Source organism: Salvelinus sp. IW2-2015, linkage group LG4q.1:29 (genome assembly GCF_002910315.2).
Source record: "Salvelinus sp. IW2-2015 linkage group LG4q.1:29, ASM291031v2, whole genome shotgun sequence".
Taxonomy (NCBI): Eukaryota; Metazoa; Chordata; class Actinopteri; order Salmoniformes; family Salmonidae; genus Salvelinus; species Salvelinus sp. IW2-2015.
The window spans coordinates 29,416,163-29,439,438 of NC_036842.1; the positions used below are offsets into that span (position 1 = coordinate 29,416,163).

General features: G+C 42.7%; 1 long non-coding RNA gene across 1 annotated transcript; it reads right to left on the minus strand.

Moving 5' to 3' along the window:
- Nucleotides 1–19,543: 19,543 nt before the first annotated feature.
- LOC139025015 (uncharacterized) lies at nt 19,544–20,428 on the minus strand. The gene is made up of 2 exons (XR_011476440.1): nt 20,184–20,428; nt 19,544–19,599 (listed from the first exon to the last, which is right to left on the minus strand). It is a non-coding gene; the product is annotated as an uncharacterized lncRNA (long non-coding RNA).
- Between the last annotated feature and the right edge of the window lie 2,848 nt (nt 20,429–23,276).

The following is a 23,276-nucleotide window of genomic DNA, read 5'->3' on the forward strand; positions in this document are numbered from 1 at the left end:
TCCATTCAAAACGTGATGACGTACTGACACCCAGAGGAAGACGTAGGCAGTGTCGGTTTCTCTATAGCATCTACTGGCACCTTAAAACCGATCCCAGATCAGGGGTAAAAATTTCTGAAATCTGACTCCCTGTCAGGAAAAGTGATGTAGAAGTAGTTCTGTACCACTCAGAGACAAAATTCCAACTTCTATAGAAACTAGAAGGTGTTTTCTATCCAATAATAACAATAATATGCATATTGTACGATCAAGAATTTAGCAAGAGGCAGTTTAATTTGGAGACCAAAAAATGCTAATGCGGAACAGCACCCCCTATAGTTGCAAGAAGTTAATGGACATTTATGTAGGGGTTAATACATTTTTTGTATATGGAAATTACAAACTTCAAGAGGCTTTTTAAACCTCAAATACACTACACCTTTGACATTCTGAGTCTTAAATGGCACCCTATTCCCTATGGGGTAGTGCACTTCATAGGGAATTCAGGGAAAATATTGAAACGCCTGTTCGAGATCTATAGAGGTTTAATAGAGTGAAAAGGAAGCCTATTTATTTAACTAATCTGTAAGAATTTGCTAGTGAGGACAAATCCTGTTCTCGTCTCCTCCACAGCTTTTCCTCATCTGTCATTCATTCTCTCGTTTCACACACTTCTCACCATATGATATTTTGCTGACTGCAGTGGCCGTGGTAATAACACAATATCAACTGGACTTTAACCTCTCCCGTAGGTGCACTATGCATTGAAAATCAATGTCTATAACAATGAAAAATTGCTACTTCTATTCTCATAGTATTTCATGTAAGAGGGCCCAGTGGCCATACAGTATATGAAGAGCCATATACCAATATACTAACGTTAACCCTAAGAATTATTACGATAAATACACACGTTACTGTGTGGACAGAGAGCAATGCTAGCCAACCTGAGGGCCAAAACCCGATAGTGAAGGAACAGGTAAAAGACAAAGAGGCCTACCTCTTGAGAAAGTGTTTGGTTACATAGTGCTTTTTCAAATGCTTAAAGATATTCAAATTGTTTGGGAGAAACTTTTGTGATCCACTGCCAATATGTAGCACCCACCTGAGCGCAAACAATACTGCAAAATTAGAGGTAAGACATCATATCCTAATACCCTCCTCCCCTCCCTCTTTACTTTCCTACAGAATTGTATTTATCATCACCCGTGTGTGTGTGTGTGCGTGTGTGTGCGTAACAAAGCACTGGCCACAATTTATTTATAATTGTTTTATTTTATAGCATACTTCCTGACATACATAGAGACTGCAATAAATTACATTTGCCATCAATTTCAAAATTACAGCTGGCATTTCTCCCTGTGCTGTTCCTATAATATGCATTTATGTGCAGAGAATAAAACATATGGTGATCTGTGAAAAAAAGGAAAAAGGTGAGGACAACCAGCCTCCAAGGGCATCCCTCCAACATTATTATTCGTTTTAGATGAAAAAACACAAACGCTGCCCATGAGGCAAAGCAAAGCAACAGTTATTCTGTGACATTTCAGGGAGTGGAGGAGGGGGGGGTACGCAGTGATAAGCCATTAAACTGCTCCACACAAACAATACTACGTTCAAAATTATTGGCATCATTTCTCCTCACCATTACCAGTGTAAGCAGAAATAATATACTGTAGATGTGTAGGGTGAATCCAGGTGAAAGCTATGATCCCTCAGTGATGTCACTTGTTAAATCCACTTCAATCAGTTTAGATGAAGGGAAGGAGATAGTTTAAAGAAGTATTTTTAAGCCTTGAGACAATTGAGACATGGATTGTCTGTGTGCCATTCAGAGGGTGAATGGGCAAGACAAAGGATTTAAGTGCCTTTGAAGGGGGTATGGTAGGTGTCAGGCGCACCGGTTTGTGTCAAGAACTGCAATGCTGCTAGATTTTTTACACTCAACAGTTTCCCGTGTGTATCAAGAATGGTCCACCACTTAAATGACATCAAGCCAACTTGACACAACTGTGGGAAGCATTGGAGACAACATGTGCCAGCATCCCTGTGGAATGTTTTCAACACCTTGTGGAGTCCATGCCCGACGAATTGATTCCTGTTATGAGGGAAAAAGGGGGTGGAACTCAATATTAGGAAGGTGTTCCGAATGTTTTGTACACACAGTGTAGTTGCTAATGAAAAAAATATGTTTTACTTCTGCTGTTTTTCTCCAGGCTATTGTTCATTGCATACAGGTGTCAATGGTAACAAACAGAGCATAGGGATTTCCACACAATAATCGAAGGCACCAAGACACAGGCACACATGCTTACGAGCCACCGAAGACTTAGGCTGTTTCCATGGAAATAGCATTGCTAGATCATATAAGCTTTTCTATATCCTGTAAGTATTACATAGCCAGTACAACATGGCTTGTTTAGGTCGACCTTAAGCCACTAACCTCCTCCGGAACAAGGACAATACAATAGCCAGGCTGCTCTACAACCTGTTTCACAACGAAAACATCAACAACTTCCTTCAGTTAGAGTCAGAACATGACCTCTGCGTGACCTTTGGTTGTGAACCATGACTTTAGGGTGAAAACCAACATCCTGTAACCCTGAGGAGGTACAGAGTAATGGTTCTCAGTACCGCCCTCTCTCACCCCCCGCGCCTCTCTCTCATTTGAACTCTGCAGGTTCAGTTTTACACACATAATAAGACAACACGAGAAACAATATAAATAATATACTCACTAGAAAACAAAGAAAAAAAGAAAAATAAGAATACCTATAAAGATACTGTTCTTTAGACATGTTAAACACACTGGGCAGACGGGTACAGAGGTTAAAGGGCAATTTGTAGTTAACTGTAGTTAACAGACTCCGGATAGGGGAGGAGAAATGCAACCACTCACACGCACAGACAGTCATGGCCATAAACTGACCATCCGCTGGACCAAAATGAAAGTTTACAAGTTTTTTTTTGTAAAACAATTTGAAGTTCCCGCGTGTATTGAATAAAAAAAAAAACTAATTTCAGAGAGCACATCACATCTCCCACCTAATAATTATAAGATGGGGGAACTGCCATCTTCCAGTTCTGGAGTAAAAAAAGAGTTGTATAAGCAACAGTATCCGACTCAATTCTTAAGGGGGTACACATGGGCAGTACTCCAAAAAGGGCTGTAAGAGGAGACGGATCTATAACAGTGCCATGTATATCAGAGAAACATGAATTCCCAGAAATCAGTTTATGACAGTCCCAAAACATATGAACCAGTGTTGGTGGTTCCGTTTTACATCGAACAAAGGTAGGATTAAAATCAGATCATATTTTTCAGAGTTTGGCCCCAGAGCAGTAGATATGATGAACCACCTTGAATTGAATGAGGCTGTGTCTAGTGCTGAAAGAGGAAGAATGCACCCTGTGCAGCACGATTCCCAGGTGTCTTCCCCAAGTTCCTCCCCCAAATCCTTTTCCCATCCAGTCTTTAAAGGCAACAAATAAGGGTTCTGTAAGTCATTAATGATTGCACCCTTGGGAAGTTTGTTTAGCTCTAAGATGCTCTCTATAGCTGTACTCGCAGGCCTATTGGGAAATTCAGGTGTGTTAGCTCTAACAAAGTTCCTAGTCTGGAGATAGCGGAAGAAGTGGGATTGGGGAAGGTTGAACTTTCCTGTAACTGAGCAAAAGAGAAAAATGTATAATTGAAAAATAGTTGGGCTGGTGAGGAGAGGCCCAGTGAGTGCCAAATGCCAAAAACCCAGAGTGGTCTTGGTCCAGTAGGATCAGTCCGGAGCCAGTACAAAAGGGCTCTGAGATTTGCAGCCCAATAGTATATCTGACAATTTGGCAGAGCTAAGCCACCCAAATGCCCTAGGCTTCTGTAAATGTTTTTTTTACCAATCTGTGGTACCTTGCCATCCCAAATAAAATTGTCCGGTGAATAAAAAAAAGATTTTGGAATAAAAATGGCTAAACATTGAAATAAATAAAAACATTTGGGCAACACATTCATTTTAATGACATGAATCCTTCCAATAAGAGAAAGAGACTTACAAAAAGTAAAAGATTGTTTCAAACTGTCTGCTAGAGCAAATCAAATCAAATTTCATTTGTCACATGCGCCAAACACAACAGGTGTAGACCTTACAGTGAAATGCTTACTTACAAGCCCTTAAACAGCAATGCGGTTTTAAGAAAAAAGTGTTAAGTATTTACTAAAATAAACTGAAGTTAAAAAAATATATATATTTTTTTTTATCAAAAAGAAACGTCCTCTCACTGTCAACTGCATTTATTTTCAGCAAACTTAACATGTGTAAATATTTGTATGAACATAACAGGATTCAACAACTGAGACAAACTGAACAAGTTCCACAGACATGTGACTAACAGAAATGGATTAATGTGTCCCTGAACAAAGGGAGGGTCAAAATCAAAAGTAACAGTCAGTATATGGTGTGGCCACCAGCTGAATTAAGTACTGCAGTGCATCTCATCCTCATGGACTGCACCAGATTGACAGTTCTTGCTGTGAGATGTTACCCCACTCTTCCACCAAGGCACCTGCAAGTTCCCAGACATTTCTGGGGGGAATGGCCCTAGCCCTCACCCTCCAATCCAACAGGTCCCAGACGTGCTTAATGGGATTGAGATCCGGGCTCTTCACTGGCCATGGCAGAACACTGACATTCCTGTCTTGCAGGAAATCACACACAGAACGAGCAGTGTGGCTGGTGGCATTGTCATGCTGGAGGGGCATGTCAGGATGAGCCTGCAGGAAGGGTACCACATGAGGGAGGAGGATGTCTTCCCTGTAACGCACAGCGTTGAGATTGCCTGCAATGACAACAAGCGCAGTCTGATGATGCTGTGACACACCGCCCCAGACCATGACGGACCCTCCACCTCCAAATCGATCCCGCTCCAAAGTACAGCCCTCGGTCTAACGCTCATTCCTTTGACGATAAACACGAATCCGACCATCACCCCTGGTGAGACAAAACCGTGACTCATCAGTGAAGAGCACTTTTTGCCAGCCCTGTCTGGTACAGCGACGGTGGGTTTGTGCCCATAGGCAACATTGTTGCCGGTGATGTCTGGTTAGGACCTGCCTTACAACAGGCCTACAAGTCCTCAGTCCAGCCTCTCTCAGCCTATTGCGGACAGTCTGAGCACTGACGGAGGGATTGTACTTTCCTGGTGTAACTCGGGCAGTTGTTGTTGCCATCCTGTACCTGTCCCGCAGGTGTGATGTTCGGATGTACCGATCCTGTGCAGGTGTTGTTACATGTGGTCTGCCACTGCGAGAACGATCAGGTGTCCGTCCTGCCTCCCTGTAGCGCTGTCTTAGGCGTCTCACAGTATGGACATTGCAATTTATTGCCCTGGTCACATCTGCAGTCCTCATGCCTCCTTGCAGCATGCGTAAGGCACATTCACGCAGATGAGCAAGGACTAGGTGCATCTTTCTGTAGGTGTTTTTCATAGTAAGTGGAAAGGCCTCTTTAGTGTCCTAAGTTTTCATAACTGTGATCTTAATTGCATACCGTCTTTAAGCTGTTAGTGTCTTAACGACCATTCCACAGGTGCATGTTCATTAATTGTTTATGGTTCATTGAACAAGCATGGGAAACAGTGTTAAACCCCTTTACGATGAAGATCTGTGAAGTTATTTGGATTTTTACGAATCATCTTTGAAAGACAGGGTCCTGAAAAAGGGACGTTTCTTTTTTTGTTGAGTTTATTAAAAGGCAGTCTGAAAATAATCGAGACAGGAATGGGCAAAGCAGACCGACAAACATCCTGTAAAATTTGTTTGGAAAACCGTCCGGACCCAGTGATTTACCATTTTTCATTGCGGACACTGCAGTTGCAATCTCTTCAGGTGTAAATTCTTCTTCTAAACCGTCATGGGAGTGTGTATCAATTGAAGGTATATTCAGACCATCAAAGAACGAATCAATCAGCAAAGGGTCTTGAGGAGATTGAGGTGTATAGCACAGAGTAAAATTCTTTGAATTTATCATTTATCTCTTTATGTATAACTGTGGTAGCACCAGACAGGGTCCTTATTTGTGGGATTAAACGTGAGGTCTCAGATTTACGGATCTGATGTGCAAGGAGTTTACTGGCCCTGTCACCTTGTTCATCCACTCTGTGTCGAGCTCATACGAGTAATTGTTCAGCTTGTCTGGTAGAGAGCTTGTCAAATTCCGATTGTAATAGCTGGTGTTCTTTATATAGATCAGAGGAAGGATCTGTAGCATACTTCTTCTCCAATGTAGCTATGGCTTCGCTCAGGTCTCGAAGCCGCTGAGAGCGAGCTTTGTTTGTTGGCTGTATAAGAAATAATTTGGCCACGTAGGTAAGCTTTGAGGGAGTCCCATATGAAAGAGAAGGACATACCAGGGGTTGAATTCATTTCTAGGAATGAGGTGATTTCCAAAGAAATTAAATTGAGAAACTCCTTATCTGAGAGTAAAATGGAGTTAAAACACCTGTGGAAACTCTAGCTCAAGCACTAATGGTGAATTGGTCAGAAATAATAATACTATCATAAGTACACCTCTGAAGGGTAGGCAGAAGTTTTTGTCCAAAAATAAGTAATCAGAAAAAAAGAAATACTGTCTATCTGTAGGGTGTAGGAAACGCCAGGCTTCACAGATAGCATATTTCTGCAGAAAATAATGAATAAGTAGGGCACATTTAGATGGGCCTGTAGTTCTTCGCGAGGACTTGTCAAGAACTGGGTATATTGTACATTTGAACTCCCCCCCCCTAAAATCAATGAATGGGAATCTAAATTTGGTATAGCAGATACAAAGGTAGAAAGGAAACTTGTATCATCCCAATTGGGAGCATAAACACTAGCCAAAACAAGAAGCGAAGAAGCCAGTTCACCAGTTACTATGATGTATGGTCCCTTAGGCTCAGAATAACCTCAGAAGCTACAAAGGGAGTATATTTATCAACCAAAATGGCAGCACATCTTGATTTACTATGAAAATTAGAGTGGAACAGTCTTTTGTAGAAATGCTAAATTTGCGTTCAAACCCTTTAAATGTGTCAGTCAGCACCATCTTCTGTTTCACAGTGTTGTTAGGAAGTTAAAGATTAGTTGCAAATGGGTCTTTCAAATGGACAATGACCCCAAGCATACTTCCAAAGTTGTGGCAAAATGGCTTAAGGACAACAAAGTCAAGGTATTAGAGTGGCCATCACAAAGCCTGACCTCCATCATAGACATTTTTTGGGCAGAACTGAAAAAGCGTGTGCGAGCAAGGAGGCCTACCAACCTGACTCAGTTACACCAGCTCTGTCAGGAGGAATGGGACAAAATTTACCCAACTTACTGTGGGAAGCTTGTGGAAGGCTACCCGAAACGTTTGACCCAAGTGAAACAATTAAAAGGCAATGCCACCAAATACTAATTGAGTGTATGTAAACTTCTGACCCACTCGGAATGTGATGAAAGAAATAAAAGCTGAAATAAATAATTATCTCTACTATTATTCTGACATTTCACATTCTTAAAATAAAGTGGTGATCCTAACTGACCTAAGACAGGGAATTTTTACTAGGATTAAATGTCAGGAATTGTGAAAAACTGAGTTTAAATGTATTTGGCTAAGGTGTACAGTATGTAAACTTCCGACTTCAACTGTATGTAAACAAACTCAATAGGTCAATGAAACAAACATGGAAAGAAACAAATTACGTAAACCCTTAATAAAATGAAATAAAAATGACTGAATGTTTTTAAGGCAAGCACACTAGATGAACAAAACATTAGATCACATCAAATAAGCCTGAGTGGGTTCGCCAACTGCCCAACTATACAGGAATAGTAGTTATAACTAAACATAGTTATACCACAGGAGGGGTAGTTACTTACTATCCACGGTTAGAAAGCAACAGTTGCTGATCTATGAACAAGTTCAAGACTTCTTGATGTGTCGTTGAATGTGAGCCATAGCCTACTTCAGAGATTCAATGGTGCAGTCTTTTCCATCATGAGAAAGCCATAGACGGTCCGGGAATCGCAGTCCATACTTTACACCTGGAAAGTCCCGTAGTAGTCGTTTGGCCTGTTAGATAGAGAAGCTATGTCCTTGAAAGCTCAGAGTGGTATTGCGGGCTCGTTGGAGAATCTCCATCTTCTCATGGAAAAAGTGCACTCGAAGAATGATGTCACGGCGCCTCTCACTGTCCAGGGGCTTTGGGCGCAGTGACCGGTGGGCATGATCAAATCAAATCGTATTTGTCACATGCTCCAAATACAACAGATGTAGACCTTACAGGGAAATGCTTACTTACTTACAAATCAAGGGCTTCTCATCCATGGCGAGAACATCCTTCAGCAGCCGACTCTGGGACCGATACCAGTCCCAGGTTATTGGGGCGAGAAAATCCCTCTAAGCTCAAGCAGCCCAGAGGGTCTTGAGGGTCTTGTACCTTATTCAGATCCGCACTCAGGCATTTTACGTCAGCCTCCAGGGAGGTAGTCAGGTCGGAGACACTGGTAGCGAAGGTCTTCAGTGCTGCAATCGTCATGGTGTGCAACTCTGTTGTTGTGAGTGATGTGATCGCTGGCACGTCTCGTTTCGCAGGATAGTTAAATCTGCTTTTAAAGTATCAGAAACCTCTGATATTCCGGCCTCAATCGTAGCAACTACCTCCGTTTTCATTTCAACTATCTCCGAGCGTTGTAGCTTGATGGCCTCGAGAATGTTCATTTCAGCGCCACCAGGCAAAGCCACACCCCCGGGTAAAGTGCTAGTCTCCGGGCCCTCAGACTCAGGAGAGGGCGGTGATAAAAATGGGTCTTGTGTTTCGTTGACATGCTGACTTTTGAAAGCAAAGTAGTCTTGGTTATTACGGAAAGGGATCACCAAACTTATATCTGAAAATAAATAACGTTTTGCTGCAAAATTCACAATAACTTTAAGAATACTGCGGGAGCAAACGAAAAACACGTCAGTCGCACATTGCGGGCCTCCTGGCGCCCTCTCCCCCTCTCACCCCCATATCTCCTTCACTCCCCCATCTCTCTTACTCTCTACCCTCTCTCTCTCTCTACCCTCTCCCCCATATCTCCTTCACTCCCCCATCTCTCTAACTCTCTGCCTGCCAACATCTCTCTCTCTCTTTTGTTCTTGCTTTCCCTCCCGCTCTGCCTACCCCATCTCTCTCTCCACCTCTCTCTTTCCATACTCCCTCTCTCTCTCAACTTCAAAGCCACTCATATCTCCCAGAATGCAGCTGTGTTTGGGCTAATTAAGGATTGATCGCTCGGCTCTCAAACCCCCCACATCCTGTATGTGAGCGGGGCCAGATGATTCCCCTGTGTGTGTGTGTGTGTGTGTGTGTGTGTGTGTGTGTGTATTCGTAAATCAGAGACGGCGTATTAAATATCATAAATAGATAATAACCCAACCAAGATGGAAACCAGGGAGCCGCCTCCAAACTCCACACCACACACTGATTAAAAACAGGCTCGGCTAATGAGAGGAACCATATGTACACACACAAACATACCAGATGAAAACATACACACACATATGCACCCATTTTCAAACACACACGAAGCACTTAACTGTGGAGACAACCATCGTGCTACAACTTAGCAGTTCTATGACCACAGTTACAGTATCACAATAAAGCTCAACGTCATTCAAAGCCAACAGGTGGAGAACTACATCTCCACTCTGACTACATCATCATCATCAGAGCCCCTGGTAGTGAGTCCTCATGTTACCTCCCATGACCTCTTCATTACACAACTTAATGATCCACTCACTTTTATTGGCCAATGTCAAATATGAATGAAAGGTGGACGCTAGGTGGTGGAGAGTGGTGATAAGAGCACCTAGTGGCTGAAGCCCAGGGAAGGTACAGTAATAGAATAGTACAGATCTGCAATTAATAAAACTGTTAATACAGTGTGCTGCCTGCAATTTGAATTGTATTCCTCCAATCATTTAGACACAGTGTAGTGGTCCTTTTGGTTCCCTTTGGTCACCCACTATGATTCACAATAGATCTGTGCCCAAATACAGGTGTCTCTAACCACGGCATTTCTTAAAACACGACCTGTCACCTGGGACTCCCGTTGTTCGGTAAGAGAGAGAGTGAGAGACTTTGTGATTAGGAAGAATATGGAAAAGCTATATATATGGGAACAGCTGGTAGTGTGTGTGTGTGTGTGTGTGTGTGTGGAAAGTTACGGAGACCATTTCCAACGCCACCCTCCATAGGGAATCCTCAACAGCATATGGCCAGATCATGCCAGATCAACAGCAGGCCAGATCATGTTTCTATGTATTAAAATCTGTTAATAAGCTGGAAATAACTGACGTGTGTTGTCTGAATTTTCACACCGCAAGTTCTAATTAATTCGAGTAAAATTAGGTTTGTTTCATTACACAAAGGGCGTTTTCAAATGAAATTCGGTTCCTTCGGTTTCGAGGGAGTGTTTATGAGAATTCTACAAAATACGTTAATAAATCCTGAAAATAATCATTTCGGGATGCGATTTGCTTGACACATAATCTACATGACTTCATGTAAGCTAGCTTGTTTAAAACGGGCAAAAAGTTCAATGCAACTCGAGCTGCTACTCACACAGGTCCAAGATTAGTTTCAGCCAGGGTTCATTTGCGTTTCACAAATGCTTTATAGTGTGGATCATTACACACTCCAGGACACAGATCATACAGGGATATACTGTAATTGAGAAAGAGAGAGAACGAAGGAGAGAGAGAAAGAAAGAGGGTGAGAGAGAAAGAAAGGTGAGAGAGAAAGAAAGATGGTGAGGGAGGAAAAGAAAGAAAGAGGGTGAGGGAGGAAAAGAAAGAAAGAGGGTGAGGGAGGAAAAGAAAGAAAGAGGGTGAGGGGGAAAGAGAAAGAAAAAAAGAAGGTGAGAGAAAGAGAGCGAGAGAGAGTTTGAGTTTAAAAAAAACATTGGGTCTAGGAACACACAACACAAACATTCAAACAAACAAAAACATGGTTAAACATCCATTAAAAACATGACACCAAATCTTCCTCCACAGTAACTAAACACAACAACCTCTGAATACCACATATGCTCATAAACAGCCCAATGTTATTAACCAGTTTGTAATAAGCAAACTCAACTCTCAGTCTCGCTCCAACATCCCATCCAGCATGCCCACCGTGTCCCCGAATACTGTTCTTTCATATCTTCCAAATTGCTAATTTAGCTGCCCCTGACACTAAGTAAGAGAACCACACCCCTTCGACCAAACCTGTACTTCAGCCCAATTTTAAACAGTTGCGAAGAGAAAACCTCTCCCAGAGCTGAGAACCAACTAGTGATCAGGTCAATCATTAAGACCAACCTAGGACACTGTAAAAACAGATGTGCCAGAGTTTCAGACTCAGCACAGAATGGACAACCTTCGCCAACAGCAGGGTCCAGGTGTAGCAGATGCATGTTGGTGGTCTATGGATCCATGTATTATCCTCCATTGGAGGTCAGCTGTCCTCTTTTCAATAGGCAGTTTATATGAAGACCGCCAACAGCCTTTTGGGGAGGCACCTGGACCCAACACACCCGCCCACCTCGTCGATTTTATCCATTCCAGGGAAGAAGCACGGGACACTTTTACATATATTATGTACATGGCCTTCTTCCCCACCGCCTTGAACTCACCCAGCTTTAGGTTATCGAAGGAAAGCAGCATCCCCACGTCCTCCTCTAATTCCCCCGCCGCAGCACTAATATTCAGCGCAGAGAACACATAATCCAGACCCTTTGTCCATCGAAAAGAATTGGATGTATCTGTCACACACTGCCGATGAAGTACTAGCAAGGAATCGCTGACCTCAGCTACGACCTTCCTCAGTTGGCGAGATGATCGGAGCCCCCGCTCTTTCTCCCAGCTCCTCCAACAATCTGCATCAGATGACCCAGCTTGGTACACCCCACACCTAACAGGCATGAATGTAGGTTTGCTGAACCCATAGCATGGGACTGGATGAAAAAAAAGGCTCTTTGAAAATCCACATCCCTGGTGGCATGCCGGCCTTACGGGACATGTTGAAAACTCTCCAAGCCTGCATAACATACTCATAGAATGGAGTCAAGCCAGACAAATCACCCCCCTCTAGCTTTAAGAGGTGCTTGTCTAAGCCCAAACAGCCCGCTCTCCACATCAATGTATAGGCTGTGTTGACCCAGCTAGAAATGTCACTGTACAACAGTCACTGGGCTGCTTGAAGCCGGAAAGCCATGATTCTAAAATAAATGTCCACCAGGCCTTGCCCATTCTCGTGCAGTGGCAGGTACAGGGACGCAGCTTAAATCCAATGTTGTCCAGATCAGAAGTAATTGACAAGGGTCCTTTGAACCCCGGATAGCTGTAAAATCATTAGTCTGTGCCACAGGGTAGAAGCAGCTAGGTTATTGGCTACAGGCACTCTTCCCCTATAAGACAGCTGGGGTAGCACCCATTTCCACCTAGACAATCTGGCACACACCTTCTCCCCGTTATTTTTTTGAAGGAGCGGACCCTATCTGAAGCTGACCTGCCCACAGCGATTCCCTCTTTTCCCAATTGACTCTAGCTGAGGAGGCCCCCTCATACACCTTTAAAGCGTTTGAGAGAACCTTAACATCCTCACCCCCTGTAATAAAAACGGTCACATCATCTGCATACACAGACAGTGCAATTGTTAGACCCTTCAAAACCCTAGGCACAAAGAAACCAGTAAGCCTCGCTCTTAAAAAATAAAGCATTGGTTCAATTGCCAGACAATATAACTCTTCTGAAATTGAGCATCCCTGCCTGATACCGCTATGGATGGGGATGGGGCAGCTCAAACCATCCCCCACCTTCACCATACATGAGGCCCCAGCATACAGTAAACTCATCCAAGACAAAAAAACATCCCCAAACCCAAAGGCTTTCACTGTTTTGAACAAGCACTGGTGGTCCACACGATCAAAAGCCTTCTCCTGATCCAAAGAAAGTAAACCCACATTCACATCAGACAGTTTACAAATGTCTAAAACATCTCTTATTAGAAACAAGTTGTCAACAACAGAGCGGTCAGGTACACAGTAAGACTGGTCCATTTGGACCAACAGTCCCAGATACTCTTTCAACCTGTTTGAGAGAAACTTAGAGATCCATTGGCTTGCAAAAGTATTCACACCCCTTGGTGTTTTTCCTATTTTGTTCATTACAACCTGTTATTTAAATAGATTTTTGAATTTCATGTAATGGACATACACAAAATAGTCCAAATTGGTGAAGTGAAATGAAAAAAAAACATTTAAAACGTAAAAGTGGTGCATTCATATGTATTCAGCTCCTTTGCTATGAAGCCCCTAAATAAGATTTGGTGCAACCAATTACCTGCAGAAGTCACATTATTAGTTAAATAAAGTCCACATGTGTGCAAGCTAAGTATCACATGATCTGTCACATGATCTCAGTATATATACACCTGTTCGGAAAGGCCCCAGAGTCTGCAACACCGCTAAGCAAGCGGCACTATGAAGACGAAGGAGCTCTCCAAAAAGATCAGGGACAAAGTCGTGGAGAAGTACAGATCAGAGCTGTGTTATAAAAAATCTCAAATTTTGAACATCCCATGGAGCACCATTAAATCCATTATTAAAAATGGAAAGAATATTGCACCACAACAAACCTGCCAAGAGAGGGCCGCCCACCAAAACTCACGGACCATGCAAGGAGGGCATTAATCAGAGAGGCAACAAAGAGACCAAAGATAACCCTGAGGAGCTGCAAAGCTTCACAGCAAGATTGGAGTATCTGTCCATAGGACCACTTTAAATTATGCAAGGGGGCAGTATTTTCATGTCCGGATGAAAAGCGTGCCCAAAGTATACTGCCTGTTACTCATGCCCAGAAGCTAGAATATGCATATATTTAGTAGAAATGGATAGAAAACTCTAAAGTGTTCAAAACTGTTAAAATAATGTCTGTGGGTATAACAGATATCATATGGCAGGTAAAAACCTGAGAAAAATCCAACCAGGAAGTGGGAGATCTGAGGTTTGTAGTTTTTCAAGTGATTGCCTATCCAATATACAGTGTAAAAGGGGTAAGATTGTTTCAGGCTTCTACTATGAAAGGGGAGCGAATAAGAGCTGTTTGAACCAGTGGTCAGGCAGAAAGCCTTGAGTTTAGTCATGCGCGCTGCCGTGAGCACGAGCTCCATTCCATTTCCTTTCTAACGACAAGGAATTGTCCAGTTGGAATATTATTGAAGATTTATGATAAAAACATCATAAAGATTGATTATATACATCGTTTGACATGTTTCTACGAACTGTAATGGAACTTTTTGGACTTTGTCTGGATTTAGTGCCCGCACCTAGTGCATTTGGATTACTGGACTAAACGCGTGAACAAAAAGGAGGTATTTGGACATAAATGATGGACTTTATCGAACAAAACAAACATTTATTGTGGAACTGGGATTCCTGGGAGTGCATTCCGATGAAGATCATCAAAGGTAAGTGAATATTTATAATGCTATTTCTGACTTTTGTTGACTCCACAACATGGCAGGTATCTGTATGGTGGCTGAGCGCTGTACTCAGATTATCGCATGGTGTGCTTTTGCAGTAAAGCTTTTTTGAAATCTGACACAGCGGTTGCATTAAGGAGAAGTATATCTTTAATTCTATGCATAACACTTGTATCTTTCATCAACGTTTTATGATGAGTATTCCTGGAAATTGATGTAGCTCTCTGCAAAATCACCGGATGTTTTGGAGGCAAAACATTACTGAACATAACGCGCCAATGTAAACCGATTTTTTATATAAATATTTTTATATAAATATAAACTTTATCGAACAAAACATACATGTATTGTGTAACATGAAGTCCTATGAATGCCATCTGATGATCATCAAAGGTTAGTGATTCATTTTATCTCTATATTTGCTTTTTGTGACTCCTCTCTTTGGCTAGAAAATGGCTGTGTTTTTGTGACTAGGCGCTGACCTAACATAATCGCATGGTATGCTTTCGTCGTAAAGCCTTTTTGAAATCGGACACTGTGGTGGGATTAACAACAAGTTTCTTTAAAATGGTGTATAATACTTGTATGTTTGAGGAATTTTAATTATGAGATAATGAATGAAATAATTAATAATTATTTCTGTTGTTTGAATTTGACACCCTGCACTTTCACTGGCTGTTGTCAAATCGATCCCGGTAACGGGATTTGAGCCATAGGAAGTTAAGCCGTACACTCCACAGAACTGGGCTTTACGGAAGACTGGCCAGAAAAAAAAGCCATTGCTTAAAAAAAAAGTAGGCCAACACATTTGGTGTTTGCCAAAAGACATGTGGGAGACTTCCCAAACATATGGAAGAAGGGGTACTCTGGTCAGATGAGACTAAAATGTAGCTTTTTGGACATCAAGGAAAACGCTATGTCTGGTGCAAACCCAACACCTCACATGACCCTGAGAACACCATCCCCACAGTGAAGCATGGTGGTGGCAGCATCATGCTGTGGGGATGTTTTTCATTGGCAGGGACTGGGAAACTGGTCAGAATTGAAGGAATTAAGGATTTGCGCTAAATACTGGGATTTTTTGGGGGGAAACCTGTTTCAGTCTTCCAGAGATTTGAGACTGGGATGAAGGTTCACATTCCAGCAGGACAATGAACCTAAACCTACTGCTAAAGCAACACTTGAGTGGTTTAAGGGGAAACATTTAAATGTCTTGGAATGGCCTAGTCAAAGCCCAGACCTCAATCCAATTGAGAATCTGTGGTATGACTTAAAGATTGCTGTACACCAGGAGAACCCAACAACTTGAAGGAGCTGGAGCCGTTTTGCCTTGAAGAATGGGCAAAAATCCCAGTGGCTAGATGTGCCAAGCTTATAGAGACATACCCCAAGAGACTTGCAGCTGTAATTGCTGTAAAAGGTGGCTCTACAAAGTATTGACTTTGGGGGGGTGAATAGTTATGCATGCTCAAGTTCCGTTTTTTTTGTCTTATTTCTTGCTTGTTTCACAATTATTATTTTTTTCCATCTTCAAAGTGGTAGGCATGTTGTGAAAATAAAATGTTACAAACCCCCCATTTTTTGCAACAATGAAAGCACAGCACGTTGAGAGAACCCTCAAAAGGATTCACATACCACTTCATAAAATCCCACCCAATAGACCCCAAAAGTGCTTATAGATGCCAGGGGCTTGGCCTGATGAGAGCTGCATAACTGCAGTGGACAGCTCCTGCAGAGTAATGTCACAGTCCAAAGCAGCTCTCTGCTCAGGTGCCAATTGAGGAAGGCCATGTAACTGTTCAGCACACAGAGGATCACAGTCTTACGCCTTGTAGAGGGAAGAGTAGAAATGTTGGCGCATCTCACCGTCATCCGTGGTCATCTTCCCACTAGGGAACGAAGGCAGACCATCTTTTGCGTTGCAATGTCGACTCCCCAAGGTTTTTTTTTTTTAAGCGCTAGGAGCATCCATATCCATGAGGGTAGCAAGGATAGGCAGCCTTCACTCTTTCATGTAAAAACAACCYCAGTTCATGTCTCTTGTCCTGTAAGTTCATAACTTGTCCGGGGTCATTCTGCGTGAGCAACTTCAACTCAATAGATTTGATGTCCTGCTCAAGGGCCCTGATAGTCTCTTTAATTTCAATACTAGACAGAGCACTATACTGATGACAAAACATACGTATTTGGGCCTTCCTAACCTCCCATCATTGTCTCAAGGACTCAAAATTCCATTTAATAACTCTCCATTTTACACAAAACATCAAAAACTTTTCACAAAGCGGCAATAAAACGGCAGATAATAGAAATAACATTTTCCACAGAAATACGAAATAACATCATAAATTGTTCTTACTTTTGCTGAGCTTCCATCAGAATCTTGTACAAGGAGTCCTTTGTCCAGAATAAATCGTTGTTTGGTTTTAGAATGTCCTTCTCTCCTGTCGAATTCGCTCCACAAGGCTAGCCAATGCTGATGACGTTCCCAATTTCTCTCGACGCAGAGAACGGAAAACTCCAAAAGTCCCATTAAACTTTGAATAAACTGATGAAACTCGGTTGAAAAAACCTACTTTATGATGTTTTTCTAATATGTATCAAATAAAAACAAAGCCGGAGATATTAGCCATGTATACCGAACGCTTATCATAAGACAACATGGAGGTACTTCCCGCGCCTAGGTAGAGAAAGGAAATTCTGGACACGTCATTCCAAGAGCTCTTGTTCGACCTCAGATCAAGCTAGACACCCTATTCCACCTTCCACTGCCTGTTGACATCTAGTGGAAGGCGTATGCAGTGCATGCAAATCAATAAATATAAGGCAATTGAATAGGCAGGCCCTGGAACAGAGCATCGTTTTCAGATTTTTCACTTCCAGTCTGGAAGTTTGCTGCGAAATGAGTTCTGTTTTACTCACAGATATAATTCAAACAGTTTTAGAAACTTGAGTGTTTTCTATCCAATAGTAATAATAATATGCATATTGTACGATCTAGAATAGAGTACGAGGCCATTTAAATTGGGCACGATTTTTTTCCAAAGTGAAAACAGCGCCCCCCTATTGACAAGAAGTTTTTAACGTTAAAATATCAATAAGGTGATGGATGACCTTTGTGGACAGGACAAGTGAATATCAACAGTAACAATATGGTGATCAGAAAAACCCACAGGAGTAATGTCACACCTTACAAGCCTACCACAGTAGTCCCAGATACATACAACCTCGCTGCACTGACACGACACTGCCTAACTTTTGCATTTCTTACTCCACAAGTCAGAAAGCTCAGGTAATAGACCAGACCGACAAGTAGCTGACCACAGGTGAGGTTCTTCAGCAGTACGATCAACAGTAAAATCCACTGTACAGTTCCAGTCTCCCCCTAAAACCATACACCCGTCTTGGTCACATTGTCTTAAGGTTTCCTTTATTTGATCAAATACAGCAATACGCTCTGTACCCTCATTTGGAGCATAAACATTATATATATATATATATTAAAACTAAAGCAGGAAGTACAAGTGACTCGCTCAATACGGAAGTGGTCAGATGACACGGATGCTACACTACAGGACTGTTTTGCTAGCACAGACTGGAATATGTTCCGGGATTCATCCAATTGCATTGAGGAATGCACCATCTCAGTCATCGGCTTCATCAAAAAGTGCATCGATGACGACGTCCCCACAGTGACTGTACATACATATCCCAACCAGAAGCCATGGATTACAGGCAACATCCACAACGAGCTAAAGGCTAGAGCTGCCGCTTTCAAGGAGCAGGAGACTAATCCGGACACTTATAAGAAATCCCGCTATTCCCTCAGACGAACCATCAAATAAGCAATGTGTCAAAACAGGATTAAGATTGAATCCTACTACACCGGCTCTGACGCTCGTCGGATGTGGCAGGGCTTGATAACTATTACGGACTACAAAGGGAAACCCAGATGCGAGCTGACCAGTGACGCAAGCCTGCCACACAAGCTAAATGCCTTTATGCTCGCTTCGAGGCAAGCAACACTGAAGCATGCACGGGAGCACCAGCTGTTCTGGTTGACCGTGTGATAACGCTCTCGGTAGCCGATGTGATCAAAACCTTTAAACAGGTCAACATTCACAAAGCCGCTGGGCCAGACGGATTACCAGGACGTGTACTCAAAGGATTTGCGGACCAACTATCACGTGTCTTCACTGACATTTTCAACCTCTCCCTGACTGAGTCTGTAATACCTACATGTTTCAAGCAGAACACCATAGTCCCTGTGCTCAAGAAAGCGAAGGTAATCTGCCTAAATGATTACCACCCCGTGGCACTCACGTCGGTAGCCATGAAGTGCTTTGAAAGGCTGGTCATGGCTCACATCAACAGCATCCTCCCGGACACCCTAGACCTACTCTAATTCACATACCGCCCCAACAGATCCACAGATGACGCAATCTCAATCGCACTCCACACTGCCCTTTCTCACCTTGACAAAAGGAACACCTATGTGAGAATGTTGTTCATTGACTACAGCTCAGCGTTCAACACCATAGTACCCACAAAGCTCAACATTAAGCTAAGGACTCTGGGACTAACCACCTCCCTCCGCAACTGGATCCTGGACTTCCTGATGGGCCAACTCCAGGTGGTAAGAGTAGGCAACAACACGTCTGCCACGTTGATCCTTAACACTGGGGCCCCTCAGGGGTGTCCCCTCCTGTATTTCCTGTTCACTCACAACTGCATGGCCAAACACGACTCCAACACCATCATTAAGTTTGCTGACGACACAACAGTGGTAGGCCTGATCACTGTCAAGGATGAGATGGCCTATAGGGAGGAGGTCAGATAACTGGCCATGTGGTGCCAGGACAACAACCTCTCCCTCAATGTGAGCAAGACAAAGGAGCTGTTCGTGGACTACAGGAAAAGGCGGGCCGAACAGGCCCCAAATTAACATTGTCAAGTTTTGACCTCTTTCTTGTGCAATTCCCCACTTGAAAAGGACAGTCCCTCCACATGAAGATTTGAACTGGATTTCACTCAATAAACAGCCATGGAATCAGTTGTTTGTCTTTTATTTACCATTCTTTGGTTGGCAGTAAACAGGTGAAAAACCTCAAAAAAGAGATGACAAATACAAGTTACTATTTGAGTTGACAGCCCAATCAAATACACAAAATTATCCACATTCACCCCAGATAAACACATTTCTGCCACCATAAAACACAAGGTTTCCACTTTTAAGCAAATGTTTCCCAAAATAGAAACCCACCATTTTTAATCAAATGAGCAGAATCAGTATATTTTCTCTAAATTTGCATTTTAGCCAAATACATTCAAAATATTTTTAGTAGTAAAAAAATTACATTTATTTTCTAATCAGTAGTTAGCAGACAATCTTACATTTTTTTGCCAAAGATTTTTTAGACTATACATTTGTTACTGAATTAAGAACTTGGTTACTTAAGATTTCTACAAAGTTTAAATTACTTTTAACCATTTCAAACAAGTTCTTTGTCAACAATGAATTTGGCTCTTCTTACTTTTCCTTTATACCCCACAAACAACATTTTGAAGTTATAAATACCACTGCAAAAGTCCTATCAAAGTTAAGAGTTAAGAGTCTGTGTTTCCCAGAGTATCATTAGCAGTGCACTGCTTAAGTCAGTCTAGCCAAGCATGGCTAATATGGCGCTTACCGGCTGTCTTTCACAGTTTTGTGGAGGGCTTGGACTTGCACAGTCACCTTGATCACAAAGATGAAGTTCCCTTGGTCTTGTGGTGTTATAAATGCTCCTTTCACTGCGGTACAAAGACAACAGCAGAGCCAGGTGCTGGCACGCCCAGATTGCCTGGAAGATTTGTTCCACCTGGTTCACCACTGATTGAAGGAGGAGGAGTTTCACCACTGAGGAGCTCCCAGGCAGTTTGTCAGCACAAACATTGACTGGGCTGTAGTGGAGCGGGTAGAGAGTTTCAAGTTTCTTGGTGTCCACATTTCCAACGAACTATCATCAAATCAAATTTAATCAAATCAAATGTATTTATATAGCCCTTATTACATCAGCTGATATCTCAAAGTGCTGTACAGAAACCCAGCCTAAAACCCCAAACAGCAAGCAATGCAGGTGTAGAAGCACGGTGGCTAGGAAAAACTCCCTAGAAAGGCCAAAACCTAGGAAGAAACCTAGAGAGGAATCAGGCTATGAGGGGTGGCCAGCCCTCTTCTGGCTGTGCCGGGTGGAGATTATAACAGAACATGGCCAAGATATTCAAATGTTCATAAATGACCAGCATGGTCAAATAATAATAATCACAGTAGTTGTCGAGGGTGCAGCAAGTCAGCACCTCAGGAGTAAATGTCATTTGCCTTTTCATAGCCGATCATTAAGAGTATCTCTACCGCTCCTGCTGTCTCTAGAGAGTTGAAAACAGCAGGTCTGGGACAGGTAGCATGTCGGTGAACAGGTCAGGGTTCCATAACCGCAGGCAGAACAGTTGAAACTGGAGCAGCAGCATGGCCAGGTGGACTGGGGACAGCAAGGAGTCATCATGCCAGGTAGTCCTGAGGCATGGTCCTAGGGCTCAGGTCCTCCGAGAGAGAGAAAGAAAAAAAGAGAAAGAGAGAATTAGAGAGAGCATACTAAAATTCACACAGGACACCGGATAAGACAGGAGAAGTAATCCAGATATAACAAACTGACCCTAGCCCCCCGACACATAAACTACTGCAGCATAAATACTGGAGGCTGAGACAGGAGGGGTCAGGAGACACTGTGGCCCCATCCGATGATACCCCCGGACAGGGCCAAACAGGAAGGATATAACCCCACCCACTTTGTCAAAGCACAGCCCCCACACCACTAGAGGGATATCTTTAACCACCAACTTACCATCCTGAGACAAGGCCGAGTATAGCCCACAAAGATCTCCGCCATGGCACAACCCAAGGGGGGGGCGCCAACCAAGACAAGTAGACCACGTCAGTGACTCAACCCACTCAAGTGACGCACCCCTCCAAGTGACGGCATGAAAGGTCACCAGTAAGCCAGTGACTCAGCCTCTGTAATTGGTTTAGGGGAAGAGAATCCCAGTGGAGAGAGGGGAATCGGCCAGGCAGAGACAGAAAGTGTGGTTCGTTGCTCCAGAGCCTTTCCGTTCACCTTCACACTCCTGGGCCAGACTACACTCAATCATATGACCCACTGAAGAGATGAGTCTTCAGTAAAGACTTAAAGGTTGAGACCGAGTCTGCGTCTCTCACATGGTTAGGCAGACCATTCCATAAAAATGGAGCTCTATGGGAGAAAGCCCTGCCTCCAGCTGTTTGCCTAAAAATTCTAGGGACAATTAGGAGGCCTGCGTCTTGTGACCGTAGTGTACGTTTAGGAAACTACGGCAGGACCAAATCGGAAAGATACGTAGGAGCAAGCCCATGTAATGCTTTGTAGGTTAGCAGTAAAACCTTGAAATCAGCCCTTGCCTTAACAGGAAGCCAGTGTAGGGAGGTTAGCACTGGAGTAATATGATCAAATTTTTGGGTTCTAGTCAGGATTCTAGCAGCCGTATTTAGCACCAACTGAAGTTTATTTAGTGCTTTTTCCGGGTAGCCGGAATGTAGAGCATTGCAGTAGTCTAACCTAGAAGTAACAAAAGCATTGATACATTTTTCTGCATAATTTTTGGACAGAAAATTTCTGATTTTTGCAATGTTACGTAGATGGAAAAAAGCTGTCCTTGAAACAGTCTTGATATGTTCGTCAAAAGAGATATCAGGGTCCAGAGTAACTCCGAGGTCCTTTACAGTTTTATTTGAGACGACTTTACAACCATCAAGATTAATTGTCAGATTCAACAGAAGATCTCTTTGTTTCTTGGGACCTAGAACAAGCATCTCTGTTTTGTCCGAGTTTAAAAGTAGAAAGTTTGCAGCCATCCACTTCCTTATGTCTGAAACACAGGCTTCTAGCGAGGGCAATTTTGGGGCTTCACCATGTTTCATTGAAATGTACAGCTGTGTGTCATCCGCATAGCAGTGATAGTTAAAATTAGGTTTTCGAATGACATACCCAAAAGGTAAAATATATAGTGAAAACAATAGTGGTCCTAAAACAGAACCTTGAGGAACACCAAAATTTACAGTTGATTTGTCAGAGGACAAACCATTCACAGAGACAAACGACAGATAAGATCTAAACCAGGCCAGAACTTGTCCGTGTAGACCAATTTGGGTTTCCAATCTCTCCAAAAGAATGTGGTGATCGATGGTATCAAAGGCAGCACTAAGGTCTAGGAGCACGAGGACAGATGCAGAGCCTCGGTCTGACGCCATTAAAAGGTAATTTACCACCTTCACAAATGCAGTCTCAGTGCTATGATGGGGTCTAAAACCAGACTGAAGCATTTCGTATACATTGTTTGTCTTCAGGAAGGCAGTGAGTTGTTGCCTTTTTCTAAAATGTTTGAGAGGAATGGAAGATTCGAGATAGGCCGATAGTTTTTTATATTTTCTGGGTCAAGGTTTGGCTTTTTCAAGAGAGGCTTTATTACTGCCACTTTTAGTGAGTTTGGTACACATCCGGTGGATAGAGAGCCGTTTATTATGTTCAACATAGGAGGGCCAAGCACAGGAAGCAGCTCTTTCAGTAGTTTAGTGGGAATAGGGTCCAGTATGCAGCTTGAAGGTTTAGAGGCCATGATTATTTTCATCATTGTGTCAAGAGATATAGTACTAAAACACTTAAGTGTCTCTCTTGATCCTAGGTCCTGGCAGAGTTGTGCAGACTCAGGAC